The sequence below is a fragment of the Streptopelia decaocto genome (assembly GCF_964273445.1).
Source record: "Streptopelia decaocto genome assembly, chromosome: Z".
NCBI lineage: Eukaryota > Metazoa > Chordata > Aves > Columbiformes > Columbidae > Streptopelia > Streptopelia decaocto.
The window spans coordinates 51479309-51491140 of NC_138657.1; positions in this window are offsets into that span (position 1 = coordinate 51479309).

Consider the following 11832-nt stretch of genomic DNA (forward strand, 5'->3'; position numbering starts at 1 on the left):
CAAAACCACAAGAATGCACATATCAACTACTCAGGAGAGAGCTGGCTGCTTCAATCCCACCCAGCCCCATTCTGTCAGCTGGGGCGCTCTAGTGTACCTCCTAGCACCCTGTAAACAAGGCAGTAGCACCTATACATTGCATGTGAGTGCCAAGCTGTTTTGTTTGCTCACTCTTGTGGTCAAGCTTTAGGGATTTCTCAAACAATGCAGAGATATTTGGTCTGTCAACAAGCAAAGCAGGTGGGTCATTCAGGCACCAGCCTGGGATGTGGAACGGGTTCTGAATGCCTCTCTGGAGCACAGAGAACTAGAGACAGGGACAAAGGAAGTCCTGCAGAGAGCAGCCCAAGAAGCAGCCAAGCTCTAAAGCAAAATTTGGCAGTTGTATTTGTTGTTATTTAAGTTAACTACAAAGGAAACCCCAGGGCGGGGAGAAATCTGGACCAGATCCAGCGTGCACATGTGCTTTGTTAGGAGGAGAGCAAGAATGTCAGTCTCCAAATGTGTAACATATATGTATGCACAGGCAAGAGTACACACACACACATGCATAACTGCTCGCTGCAGTTTCCTAGAGCCAGAAAATAGCTTGTGTCTTGACCCGTATTTGGTGCTGCCTGTGACATAAGCACAGTTGATAAGAACATCAGTGCCATGCATTGCATTTTGTAGAGGATAGCCTGATTTCGTTGCTACTTTGGTTTATGGTGCTTAGCGTTTCTTGTGGTGATGAGATTTGCGTATTTTTCCTGCTGTCTCTGCATGGGAATCGGAACTACCAGACTTGGAGCTTCTCAGACTGACCTGTTTTGAGTGTACTCTCCCATATACCCACTCTCCATAGAGAAAGCACACTGATGCTTTACAGCTACTCCTTAGAAATGCCAAAAAGGCTGTGTGCATAATCTTTAAACCACACTTTTTCTTTCTTCCCTTATGGTCATCCTGCTTTGTGAGCATGCACAGAAAAGCTGATAAGTCTGTCATCTCCTTGGGGTAACATTTTCCAAAGCCTTTAAAATAGCTTTTAGAAATAGCTTGAACAAGAAGGAATCTATCTCTCAACACAAGTCAATGGCTGTGTTCATACTAGCAACTTTTTTGCAGTAGCTGAACCAAAACACCAAGGCAAAGCAATTGTAGCTGAGCTCTTTGTATGTCCTTCGTGATGGGGTGCAGTGCAGGGTGGGGGCAGATAAATCAGATTTAAATACTTGTGTGAAATACTCAAGTTCTGCTCAAAGCTTCTGATGTACACATACGCTTCAGGATCTTTATAATTGAAACACTTCAGTTGCATTGGAATCCAAGGTTCAATTTATAAGTGCCTGTTTGCATTGTGGAAAAATAGATGAAGAGGTGCACAACTGGCTGCTGCAGCCATCCTGTCAGACATTAAGCAGAATAGGGCATAAAAATTCTCAATATTTTTAGTGAGCAGCAGCAGGATATTTGTACCTGCTGTTCCAGAAAAAGAGTAAAGCAGTAAAAGGTTATATCATTTAGACTTGTGGGAACAAATATTATCTCCATCCTCGTCATTGCAATGTAATGAATAAAATTAACAGTGTATAACGTGTCTACACTATTGTTTCTCAAGTAGCACAATGTAATCTTGTTTGTTCGGGATTTGTTTTGAAATCAAGATACATAGGTATCACACATTGCGATACTATGTCTTTTCCATGTTCTGCCTGAGCAAAGTTCTTGATGTGTATTTATATTACTTGCAAAATTTAACAAGACTGAAACTAATTTTACTACCATTGTTAAATGTACTGAGCTCACATGAAGAGCGATTCTCCAAGCCTCATAACCTTGACAAATCAAATCCATTTTTTGTCTGGAACACACAATATGCATCTCTGCTCATTATCATCTTTTTCACTGCCAGGTTTTAACTTTCAGCCTCCAGCTGTTTTGGCTGGGAAGCTGCTTGACATAAAATAAATAAACAAATAAATGCAAGTTAAGGGTAATAAGTGAAATGGACTCTTGGTGCACTTCTCTGGTTTCTAAACAGCTTTCCCACATAGTCGCTCTTCAGGAAATATTGTTTTTAATGCAGAGAGTAACCATCTGAAATGCACAGCGCTCGTTGTCATACTTGAGCAATTACAAGTGTTTAGGCTAGTTTTATCATGGTCTACATTGATGACAAGACAATGTCTTTATGCACTTTATGAAGTACAGCACAGACAATACTAGCATGACTTTACTGTTTGTCAAAAACATAAATAAAATATTCCTGTCCTTTTTGCTCTAGTGTCCCAAGAAATCAGCTGTGGAACAGCTCAACACGAATACAAGGCAGTTCTGTGAAGACAGCCATGACCTGCACAAATAATTGGTTTCCTGACAATCTCTTCTCTTCCTTCCTAATGTAATCACAATGTAAGGGTGGTGAACAAAAGCGGGACAAACTGGAAGATTGTAAAACCAGAGCAGCTCAGAGGAAACTGTCACTGGCAAAACTCAAGGAAGGGATAAACTCGTGGTTGCAAAGGAAATTGGTTCTAAACAGCTTTGAAAACTAGGAGCTGGTCAAATTGTGACGTATAGCTGGAAAGGGCTGTCCAGATTCCATTAACTGTTTACATGTGTCCTGAATGACATACGTAGTTTTTCAGATGACCCTTGTCTCTACAGGTTAGAATTAGCACATATTTAAGATTCAGGACTTACCAGAAATAGAAATAGAAATTAACCCTCAGACTCCCTCCCTGTTTTATCAGATTAACCACACAAGAAACAGGATCTCAAACACTGAAGCCAGTAATCCCTTTTTTTTGCCTTCAGTTATGTGTGTATCTGATAGCAAAGAGGTCCTCCTTATGCAGCCAGAATTTTTTTCTGGATCTTCCATTAACTTTTTCTGCTTGACCAGGAAACCAAATTCTGATCTGAGCTATGCTAGTGTACCTCCATTGCAACTTTGCTGCGTGTCTGGCAAGCTACACAGGCTTACATAAAATTCAGATCAGAATTTGGATGCAAGGATTTGGACACAGGAAAAAAAGGAAAATTAAATCTGCTCACTGAAGTAATTTAACTTGGTTATGCAGACAGACATACGCTTAAATCTCCCCACAAAATGGTTGCATGTACTCATTTAACTGGCTGTCTGGTAGTCACCTATCAGTCACATTAGTCTGATTTTCAAGCTTATCAAATGCTTAACCCTTTGAAAAAGTTTCTTATTTTGTGAGAAAAATAGGTCTGTATGGTTGAGATTAAATGCTTAAAGCAGCCTGTCAGGAGTTTGAACTAGTGGTTCTGCCCTGCTAAATTAGGCTGCTGGTAGATTTTTAGAAACAGTATTTGCAAACGAAAACATTGTCCCAGCCTCCCTGATCATCTCCTAGGAAACAGTTTGAGGTGGGAATAAGGGTGGAACCAGACAAAAGGAAATCTGAAAAACGACCAGTTTGTGTTCAAATATACATCTGCATTCATATCTAGTTACACAGATGTGAAGAGACAGATCTACATACAAACATACATTCTTCAGAAAGAGACAGAGGAGATGTGTGAATTCAGTTACCACAAATGTTTCTAAAATCAACCACTGAGTTAAGTTGCATTTAGTTCTCATGGGGGGAGCCAAGAGGACAGAAGTAGGCTGAACCCAAAATGTTGCTCTTGTCATAGAAGCTCAACTAGGCAGAAAGCTGGGAACATAGCAGTTGACAAAGATAGAGCAGAGAGCTCCACGGCTTATCCTTAATTAGGTGTTGGCACTGGCTCTTGTCAAACAAGGGGAAAGAGTGTATGTTGAAGCACACTGACACACACAGACAGCACCAGTCACAGTTGGAGAGAATACAAAGTGCATTCAAGCTGGCATTGAAAGGGATTTAGATAAGTACTTGAGGTAACAAAAATCGAAAAGAGGATGATAGCAATGGAAGCTTTAGATGAATTGCAACGGAGTGCACCTTTATTACAGCTTATCAGTCTCCAGACAGCAACAAACCAGCCTTCCTAGTGCATTTCTTTTCTTAGTCTCCTGGATTAAAGGTCAAAGTAACTCAAATTTATATGTTCTGTCTCTCTCGCTGCTCACACACATTCAGCACACATCTTTGTGAATTGGTATAGCAAGGATGAAAGCTTCAGCTCCTTCAGTATAACAAAGGCCTTTTCCTTTGTCAAAGAGGCTCTGTTTTCCCCCTCAAACAATTATCATCTGGAAGAGGTTGCAAACAGTATGATATTAAAAGGTCACAATAGTACTGCTGGAATAAATACATATCTGGCAATGTGCCAGTCCTAATCCTTGTCTGGAATCACTGTTCTATTTTACAGTCATTTGACATATTCAACTAGCTAATATGTGGGTTTATTAATAATACATATAGGCAGTATCCTAACATACACAAAAGCTGTGTGTTTTCACAATGTGTATAAGCACTTTAAGCAATAAGCTGTGCACATTTAGCTACCAGATGGTAGTTCTTATCACAGATAAAAGCACATATATGCTACTATAACTACATCCTCAAAAAGAAAATGATAAGAAAAAATATTCTCCACATCACGGCTTACATTATCCATCTACTTAAGCAGAAAACAGCACAAGTTTCACTGCTACAGAAATGCAGTACTTGAGAGAAAACTATGATTGCAGACAAGGGGAAAAAAGGTAGAAATCCAGGGCAACAGATTTAATATGGAAAGGTTTGTTTAGTGTAATAATAATCAAGTGTACATGTTGTGATTAATGTATTTAATCTCTGAATTGCATAAAACATGTAGCAGAAGATGTGTCCATCCTAATCCTCCATTCGTGTATTTTTTTATTTTTTTCTTTTCTTCTTTTTTTTTTTTTTTTTCCACCACATGAGCTTCACAGGAAGTCTAGAAATAAATATTTTAGAGAAATGCTCTTAATTGGGATATCATAACATCTTGGTAAAAAAAAGAAAAGGACAAAGGAAAAGAAGTATGTTTGATTCACTGAAAGCAATAGGAACACAACACTGAATTGTCCTCATGACCCCATCTAGGTACGTTCAGAAGGTTATTAGGAGTTCACAACTTTGATTTCTTTGTTTTATACATCTACTGTCTCATGTTTTCCATCAAATTAAAAAAAAAAAAAAAAAGAAAAAAAAAAAAAGAAAGAAGAAAACCACCCCACAAAAATCTGAAAACCTAGAGTAAAGAGGTTTCTGTTTTCACAGAAAGAGTCGTCTCCCCCTAGAACTCCACATGAACATGTCTGGATGAGCAACCTTAAACGCATTTTCATCCGCAGCACATTAGTGCTCAACCAGTGCTCCCCCCCCTCCACCATCCCCCTGCCGCCGTGCTGCGCGGGCCGAGCGCGGATCCCCCCGCAGCCGCCGCCAGCCCTGCGCTTCTGGCTGGCAGCCAAGCAATCTGCATTTGCCAATGAAGCCCTGATTCCATCTGCTCCAGCAGTGCAATATATTCCACTTCAGGTCAAAAGCAGGGAGCCAGCAGTATTAACATTACACTAATCTGTAAAGACATTTTCACTAGGCTAGATAGGCTAATGTTACATGGAGCTTTTAAAAGCTGCGGGGATGAGGAACAGCAATAATTGCCAGGGGAAGAGACAATATGCAGAATACAGTCCAAGATGACAATAGGTAAGACGTTGTCAGAACTGAATAAAACAATTACTTGCTGCGGAGATTAGAATTTGAATATGGATACAAGCTCACAAACAATTTCATCTTTTGAGCACTCAAAAATAACCACAAAAATATTTTCTCTTAATTGAAAGGAGAATACTTCGATGTTGTGTTTGGAAAAAGATGGAATATGGAAATAAGTCAATCTCAGCATTACCTTCTGTAAGAGATAAACCTTGACTATTTCAAAGCAACTAAGCGTGTTTGAAAAGGAAGCAGATGTGTCTTTTGTTTCTGTAAATCAATATACAGTACACATTTTGCAGATACTGTGGAACTGTGATCAAGCATTTCTGAAAGATACATTGTTATATTTTTGTTATTACAAGTGCTCAAGGAAGCACTGCAGCTATACAATAAAAGTAGGTTAATGCACACAATTGAAATTCACTATTTGCCACCCTGAACAAAAAAAAATCACAACCAAAAAAACCAACCCACAACACATTTTTCAGTTTCTCTCGAACACATTTCTAAGAAAGTAGTTCAAGATTCATGCCTTTAGGCACATCAGAAACCATTAAGAAGTACATTTCTGGAAATCATAATGTATAAAAATTCAATTTAGTCTGCTAGAGATTTTCTTTTGAGCTCTGAGGAGAAAATATTTGGCTGGAAATGAACCATCTGCAAATCCACACAATTAAGTACATGACTACGTTTTAATATAGTTCAAACCATGTGGCACTGACATGAAAGATAACTTAAATAATAGAACAATAGCTATTCAGTGGATGGAAATACATTGTTCTTTAATTAAGAAAAAATAATTGCTAAAGATCCATCACAGTAGCGTAATATTTCTCATGTGAAAGTACAGGCTTCATTTATATTTTGATAGTTATTAATTTACACCCATCTCATTCCTTCATCTGCATCTTAATGAGCAGATGTTAAATGGTTACTTCTTTAGCAGACCTGATTATAATTTCAGAAGTTCACCGATGGTTACCGCTTTGCGAACAGGGTTTTGACCTCAATTGTGAAATAGAGCTCTTCCTGGAAGCTTATTTTTAGTTACATATAGAGCACACAACACCAGCGCACGTGCATACGTGGCGCCTGGGCACACTCGCGCATCCTGACACAAATTTCCGTTCCAGCCAAAGGAATGGTGGTTTAGAAGAATTTTGTCTGTGGGGAGAGGTCTGCAGCAAGTTCAGATGAAGTGCGCTGGCTTCCACGCCCCTCACCTCAGCCTTTCCAGGCGCTGTGCATGCTAATCACTGTGGCCAGCATCTGCCCCTGACAGGCAGCCTGCTGAGCCCCGCAGATGACAAATGTGGTCTGATGGCGGCTGGGACCGGCCGTGTCACATGCTCCAGCAGCTACCATGCTCCTGTCCTCTGATTAAACAGGCAGCCGGAAAGAGCTTACAGAGCTATAATTGCCTCCGTTATGAAACATATTCACCTGTTATCCAAGGCTAAGCTGAATCGCAGCAGAAATTATTAAGTGGCTGTTGTCATGCTGGCTTAATCTGAGATGATGCTGTTGTTCGCTTAGCACAGATGAATAGGTGTGTAGGACGAGACTTTAAACAGAGATGACACCCCAATGAATATTTGCTAGCAACTGTACTGCAGGGAGCTGGGATGAAGAACAACAGGCAATTGTTAAAAGCAGGCAGATGGGGGTGAGAGCGGGAGAAAGGAGCCACTGCCATCAGTGTCTGTGCTGACAGTAATTTTCCAGCCCAAAGTCAGCTTTTAACAGCTAAATCATTTTTTTCAACTAGTTTCGACAAATGTTGGCAAACACAAGCTGACTTTTTGTGTATACACAATGGTGTGAGAAAATGATGCTGCATCAAACGTGGCCAGAAATGTTCTACTTCGCCAAACAGGCATTAAATTTTAATAGTCTGCTTTCATTTTTGCTGCTGTGTGCTTCAAGACGATTATAAATTACAGCATTCTGCTTACTCTTGACTAAATAAGGCATGTTTTAACATTTGATTTAGAAGTAATATGTGCTTGACATATAAAACAAATCTTTCAGTTGTAATTTATTACATGGTACTCTATGTTTCAATAGAAATTGCTGTACTACCTAGTCACAGTGGTTATGACTTAGATGTGGCATTTAGATAAATACGTTATTGGAGGCAGAGTTAAGGTCAGGATTTACCTGTGACCTTCAAAACCAAGGGGGAAGTCCTCGTGTCTGGCTTGCAGAACCATTAATCAAATACCTCATCAAGGCTTAGAGGGATGTGAGCTCTGAGTACAGAGCCTTTGTAAATTAACTTTACTGAGGAACACCCGCAGGTTGCAGGTGAACAGTCCTTGACCTTCCTGCTTTGCGTTCCCACTTCTGCACATGTGCTTCACATACCCACAATTAGCCCAAGTGCAGTGGAAAATAGCTGTGGACACTGCTGAACACACTGGCTGCAAACCCCAAAGCAGATCCAAAGACAAAAATGAGCTCCTGCCAGCACAAGCACATACAAAGAGCCCAAGCACAGTTACTGGTTTTGGCACTAGAAATGTGCTCAGTTTTGTAGGAGGTTCAACTGGTGCCCGAATTGTTTACATATAAATGCGTCACTTTGCCTCCTAACCACTACTAGTGATCCATTGTCTCTTGCCTGCAGGAAGAGGAAGTTACAGTGTAATAGCAGAAGCATTACCTAATGATTTACATTTGTCTTTCTTATCAGTGAGACATTAGAGATCACAAGTCCAGGGTCAGTAGCCAATGCCTAAGCATTTGGGTGATTTTCTGCTATCTCTAAGATCTACCTGAGATGCCTCTTCTGCTCAGTCCTTACACAAACAGGAACAGGAGGAATAAAACAGCCTATTTTTGGATGTGGGATGAACAGCACATCCAGAGACGTGCAAAGTCCATTGAACGGTAGAAGTTTTTGTGGCCATAGCTATAGCATTCCTGTGAGGAGTCCCTCCTCATTCTGATCACCCTCCCTCTTGAATATGTTACCTTTTCAGAGCACTTAACTCTACCAGTATTGTGGTTTTAAAGGAATACAGAACTACTTGATATTCTAAAATATGATTCTGTGTTTACAGCTAAACTGCTGAACGGTTTCACTGACACTATCTAGCTTACTACAGATAGTAAGCTAATTAAGCTATAAGGCTTAATTAGTTCGTAAAGCTTTGAAAACTTTTGGATGAAAACACTTCGGAAATGCTACATGAGTCATGTACAGATTGCATCAGCCAAGGAAGCACACTTAGAGTTTCCTACCATATATTCTGTCAAACACCAGCTACAAACAGGTTTCATTTTTAACGGTCTTAATAGAAGGGATATGCTGTTTTAGAAAATTAGACTTATCCATTTGTTACATTCGGATGAAATCTGATCAAAAGTTGTGATACTTGCCTTTTCTAAATCGTTTCAGAAAGGGATCACAACTCTTCAGCTCAGATCATAATGTATTCATCAAAGGGGGAGAGAAACGTTAAAAAAATGCAGCACAGCTTTTGCAACAGACAAACGAAAAAATAAACAAACAACAAAAAAACCCACACCACAGTTGTTCAGGTCAAAAGCCGTCCCTCTAAGGTAAAGGCAGCTTCAGCGGGAAAGCAGAAAGGTTCACATGGAACGACATGAGGGTTTTTTTTTTAATTTTCTCCTTCAATTTGTCTAACTTTTAGTAACTGTGCATGTAATGCATTGTCTCTTTTTTACCTTAACAACTGGGAGGAAGAGCAGCAGGAAAGGATTAGAAAAGGGAAGCTGCATATGTTTCATTCTCTGCCCTTTCTGAGAGCTCCTAGAGGTTCCCTCTTATTAACTGCTTTTCAAGGCCCTATGTCTGGGCACTGGAGTGGCTGAGGGAAGTGGACAGGCAGAATTCACTTCCCTTTCAGAGCAGACAGAAAAAAAGCCTGTTCATTTTCTCCCCTGTGTTTTCATCCCAGCGGTTTTCCCTGTTTATTCTGCTCTCTGAATAGACCTTGCAGCAACCTGCCCATTTAGAAATTCTCAGCCAGAAGCTCTGTACTTTTCATTGTGCTCCAGCAAGCCACAAAATGAAGGAAAGTGACCTTGAAAGTAGCCAGCAGCACAGGAGGTAGCTGTGACCAGTGAATATTTTAAGAGTATAAATTTCTCTTAAACTTTCTGCTTTCCTCTGGAGAAAACAACAAGTGGAAGAGACTAAAAGAGCTATTTGAAACGTAGTTTTGCCAATAGAAGAAGGCTTTAAGGAGTGGGACTGAGGAGTAAGAAGTTTGTCTCAAACCACAGATCCAAGTTTTAGAAGGACTTCAAAACATGCACTTCAAAAAAGCACTGTGTTACATACTGCTTTTTAATTAAGATAGGAAAACCAAGAGAAAGCAATTAAAAGTAATTGAAATTATAGAACAGATAGCTAAGCAAGATACGTTGCAGGAAATCACCTTCTAGAAAGGAAAATCCAACCCTCTCATCTAACAGATTTATCTGAGCATAGCAATAATGAAGTTGTTATAGATATGATTTACCTGGGCTTTGAAAAAGCCTTTGACAAAATACCTTACAAGAGACTTGAGAAATTCAAATGGTAAAGACTGTAGAGTTAAACTGCTGCCAGGAATCAGAAATCAATTAAGAGACAGAAAAAGAAAAAAAATAAAAGGAGGAAGACTAATGGTCAGTTTTCATCATGACAGGTTTGAAAGAGGATTCTTCACGTTTCTGTACTGGGATAGAACTCTGCTCTCTTTATTAATGTTCTGGGAAAAAGAGTGGGAAAAAATTTGCAGACAGTGCAATTATTTAGATTAGTCATTGCTGGAGAAGGTTAAGAAGGTCTAAAGGGACCTTACAAAACTAAACGAATAGGCAGCAGGGCTATTTACGTGTGAAGTTGACAAATGCAAGATAATGCAGATAGGAAGGAGTAATTAGAAGTAATCACACTAATTTAATTATAAACATCTGGGCACCTCAGCAAACACCACAATACAGAACTCCACATAGTAGAGCCATTGAGGAAGCCAGAAATGATTTAACACTTCTAAGGTCTTTTCCTAGAAGGCATGGATGGATAGGGGTAAATGCAAACACTTCTGTCTCATACTTGCTCACAAAGTCCAGTCAAGTTTCATAGTTTAAGGACGGGAGAAGGCTGTCTTTCTCTCTACTCCTCTCCAACCACCACTCAAACCTTCACTTACTTGTGGAAGCAATTTCCAAATCTAAACAATTATAACTTGTAATTTAACACCTAAAAAAAAGTCTTAGGAGCCACGCAGGATTCCAACAAGTGTAATTAAAGATGAGTACAAAGTGATGTTGCCCTCCCATTGCCATCTCCACCTGCCACCCATCTGGTGTTGCCCCCCCTGCTGCTTCATCCACCTGCTGACTGTCTGGGATTGCTCTCCAGCTGCTGTGCCCACCTGTTCAGCCTCCTCCATGGAGGCGTCCCCGGCCCGCTGTGCTCCCTCTGCACCCTGAAACGGCCTCGGATGGAGCCAGCAGTGCAGCACAAGCACAGGAGAGCTGTCAGGGGCTGAGGGAAGCAGAGGGGTTGCAGGAGGTGGGGGGACACAACGTCCATCCTGCAGCACCAGCAGGTGCCTCAGGCGATGGGGGGCCTGAGGCAACTGAGGAGCTGCTGCTCGGTCACCAGTGCTAAAGGCTGGTTCAGCCCTACCATTCAGTCAAATGTCTTATTCCTAATCCTTGCACTTCACTAAAGGAGAAAGACCTTGTCATAGGCAGATGTGCTGATGAGGATTTCAGATATCTATCAGATATTGAATTTCCAGTAAAGATGTCAGAAAATGCAAAGTACACTTGAAAACCAGTGTCAGCATTTCAGTAGATTACTTTATAATGGTCTTCTTCCACTGTGGATCAAAGCGATCTGCTACCCTACATGGTTCATTTCTCTGCTGTCAAGAGCAGGGAAATATCTCTTTCTCTTTCACATTTCAAGTTCTACATTGTATTAGTGAAGGAGAGCACAGTATCAAGTCACAGAGTGACCTGACCACACACAAAGAAGACACATCAATAATTATCACAAAATCATAGAATCATTTAGGTTAGACAAGACCTTTAAGATCATCGAGTCCATTCATTTCCAATGGTTGAGGGATTCTACTAAGCTCTCTCTATATTTACATATGTATACACACAGGCTGTATTTTACTATAATGGGACTTACTATTTTTATTTAAAAATAGATTTTCTTTCA